At 42.3% G+C, this 3,597-nt stretch overlaps 1 long non-coding RNA gene across 2 annotated transcripts; it reads right to left on the bottom strand.

Moving 5' to 3' along the window:
• Positions 1 to 257: 257 nt before the first annotated feature.
• LOC143442914 (uncharacterized) lies at positions 258 to 3,120 on the bottom strand. 2 transcript variants are annotated; one of them, XR_013111548.1, is made up of 3 exons: positions 2,860 to 3,109; positions 2,580 to 2,734; positions 258 to 2,451 (listed from the first exon to the last, which is right to left on the bottom strand). It is a non-coding gene; the product is annotated as an uncharacterized LOC143442914 (long non-coding RNA). The 2 variants fall into 2 exon arrangements; XR_013111547.1 differs by having other exon boundaries at positions 258 to 2,734; positions 2,860 to 3,120.
• Positions 3,121 to 3,597: the final 477 nt, after the last annotated feature.

Genomic DNA, 3,597 nt, shown 5'->3' with positions numbered 1-3,597 from the left:
TGGCTTGGAGGAAGACCCTGTGTCTATCAAGAGTTGAGTGGCTCCAAACCCCTTCTATCTCAATCGCTGTCTTCACACAGAGTTAATATCTTTGTCATTTAGGGTGTTTTTTCAAGGCCTGGGATTTCTTGACCCTGGCTTGTATTTGTTAGGGCATTCTTGGTCTCCACAGCTGACTCTTTTATTTATAAAGTGTACACTGGTCTCTTTTCTTTTCTCTGTTTATTTTCAGCTTTCTTTTTTCTTTCTTCTCTCTCTCTCTCTCTCTCTCTCTCTCTCTCTCTCTCTCTCTCTTGCACGTGCCTCCCGTGTCCCCTTTCACCCGCGGAAGAGAGACACGAGAGACGGAATTCGGGTAGTTACCACAGCGAGGCTTTAATCTGTATCAGCAGACGTGAAAGACCGCAGAAGGGCCAAAGACAGGAAGAGGCACAGCTTAAATACACCCTAGAGTGACGTATTCACTTCTGATTGGCTGTTCACTCATTACCCATAATACGCCCCGGGATGGGCAATGACTTTTGGCGTGCTTTTGCCTTTTTGCACCTGTGCAGATAGTTATTTACTTGTGGAGGACACAATGTCTGAGCCATCTTGGAATGGCGCATATATCACCGCTGACCACGGCTTCCTACATCCCTCTTTTATTACGTCCCTGATATGGTAGACTTTCTCAGCAACTTATACTAAATCTTTTAATGGCTTATCTTGTAGTCTCTCTAGCCTCCCTGTTTAAACTCAAGTAGCTCTCTCTTATGACCTGTCAATGGGAACTGGCGTGGGCCTTCAGGTGTCCCTTACCTTCTGTCACATGAAGATCTTAGTCGCATCTGGTCAGAAGTAACCCTCTGTAGACCACAGCCTGATCAATTGATGGGGTCCCCATGTCTAAGGGAATGTTCCTTTTTTTTTTTTTTTCAGTATCTTCTCCCGCTTTTTCATCTTGAAGAGCACTCCTGAAAACCAGAACCTATAAAGGTCTTGGGAAAGAAAGGCTTTCATCTTATTTATTGTTTTGACCACCTGTAAAAGCAGTAAATAGTCTTCTAGAACTCTGTACAGACTGATGCATTTGTGAGGCTGCATGACTGCTGTTCACATCACATTAGGGACCACAACCTAGTTCAGTCTGCAAATAGTATCTTGTCTACAGGTGTAATGTGAGCTCACCTCTGAAGCTCTAAGAAAGAAACCAAATTAGAATGAATAGCCTTATCTATAGCATTTCACAGCAAGGACTATTATGATGTTGAAGGTTCACACAGTATTAACAATTTTTAAAAGGCAACTTGAGTTACATTTGACACTTATTTGAATTTAACTTTTGGCAAAATAGAAACTTTGGTCATAGTTCTATGAAAACCTTTTAAAGAGTTATTTCTGATTAGAATATTATTTTAGAAATGATATACAACAAGAAAGATAAAGTAAACATTTTTATATCTAACATAAGAGCACAAGTCTTCACCACTTCTTCATTTTATCTTGTCTGAACTCTCATCTTTGAACCAAATCTTGATGAAAGTCTCATATAAATAATGAAATCATCTCAGACAGCAATGGCTAGAAAGTCTATCAAAACAGAAGCCTATATTTTCTTTTCTGACTCAGGACAGCCTGTAACTTTTTAGCTGTAATTTAAGAAAAAGGTACTCTTTTACTTATTAAACTGGGGAAAACCACTATCAACTTTCTTATTACCTAAGCCAAAAAACTGTTGGCTTGCTTCCAAGAGCTGCTTATAAAAACAGTAAATTCTTTCAAGGTTTTTTCTGCTGGTGCCCTTCTCTTGGCCACAGAGCAGGGCAAATTATCAGTTTTTCTTGTGTAAATTGAGACTGTTTCTCAAGTAAGTTTTAAACTAAATTAAGTAAGCAATTTTAACCAGTTTTTTGTTTTGTTTTGTTTTGTTTTAATAATAATAACTCTCAGGTGAATAATCTTGCTGTGGCTGTTTCATCCAGCATGGCTCAGGGAAGATGTCTCTCCTCTTCTAGGTTTTTAATCACCTGGGCCTTATCTATCTTTATAGGTGGCTGGTGGAAAACCACCCAGTTGTCGTGGGTGGGCCACCTAAACTGTGGTGTCCTTCGGCAAAGGACCCGTCCACCTCTCTGCTCTGTAGTAGCACTCACTGGTGGCTCTATCTCTTTTTCTGCTGGTGGTTATCTCTTTTTAACTCAGGATGTTTTACATAGTAGTTTCAGTCCAAACAAAAACAACAACAACAAAAACGTCAGTTAGAGTCTAAGAACATATAAAATAAACAACAGAGATAGCTCACCCCTGCCACGGGCGGCACTAAATTACACAGTCAGGACATAGAAAAACTGTCAGAAGAACTTCTGTCTTAGTCACACTGTCAGAGCCGCTATCTTGGTTGCAGGTTTCAGAGCCGCATGGCCTGCTGGGAAATGTAGTTCCCAGGCCAGCCACCATCTTGGATGTAGTCTAATGGCGACAGAAGAAACACAGAAACAATTTAAAGACACAGGACCCTATTACATTTAAACACACTCATCTGTGTCTGGACTTAACAGCCAACCAAACGTCAGTTCCGATGGGGTAGGTCCTCGTACCTTCCCCTATAGTAGGAGAACCCCGTCTCCTTCATTCAGAGAATGGGCAGTCAGGATGCAGTCTCGACCCTCCTTGTCTTCTGGGACGTCTCCCAGATTCGCAGCTTGCCAGTACACCTTCCACAGCGCTGAGACTCCTCAGTCTCGAAGCGCAGCTGCCAGACAACCAGAAATCGGAACACAGAAAACAAAATCAGTATACTGCACTCAGACAACAAGACACAGATTCAGCAGCTGCACACTCAGACACCAAGACACACGCACACAGACATAAACCTACCTCCAAGGGGTCTTTGTGAGTTCTGGGTGGTCCCACAAATCCTGGATGGGCTTCCTGGTCAGGGAACCAAAATGAAAGGACTCAAAGGGGGATTCTCACTCAAGTCTCAGGACAACGTCCACCCAAAAAACTCACGAGAGACCAGCTTGATGTAAACACATGAGGCAGTGTAATATCAGAGCTCTGGGCCAGTCCATATCCCCATATCTCACATAGGGGATAGAGGGACTGACCTCGAGGCTCTAAGAATTAGGACTTATATAGTCAAGGGGTGGGGGAATTGGGAGATTTTTACATGGGTACACATGATTGGTTGTTTTACATCAGCAGACTGTACCAGTCTAAGTTAGTATAGTATCTAGTTAATTGCAGTTTCTTGGACCTTGAGAAGACCTCAAGGGGAGGGGGAAAGGGTCTGGAGGAACACCAGATGGCCCATTACTCATTTGGACATATCTCTGTTTTTCTAAGGATGTCCTTGTATACTTTTTATCTATGTGTCTAGCCAAGTCCTTGGGAGGCTCAACAGGCCTTCATCCTTGGTCCTATAACTCTATATTTTCTGTAACTAATTAACTGGGCCCAAACCTGCTGACAGGCATTTTTAACTATTTAGGTTAGGAAAAGAAATCACAGGGCCCTGTTATTTTATTAGGTTGGGCCTATTTCAAAATTTTCTTTCACCTCCTTTATTATAAAACCCACGACCACCAACCCAGGGATGGCACCTTCCCTCCA

Source organism: Arvicanthis niloticus, chromosome 6, assembly GCF_011762505.2.
Source record: "Arvicanthis niloticus isolate mArvNil1 chromosome 6, mArvNil1.pat.X, whole genome shotgun sequence".
NCBI lineage: Eukaryota > Metazoa > Chordata > Mammalia > Rodentia > Muridae > Arvicanthis > Arvicanthis niloticus.
The sequence above is the reverse complement of the archived record's forward strand: the minus strand, read 5'-3'. Positions and strand labels throughout refer to the sequence as shown.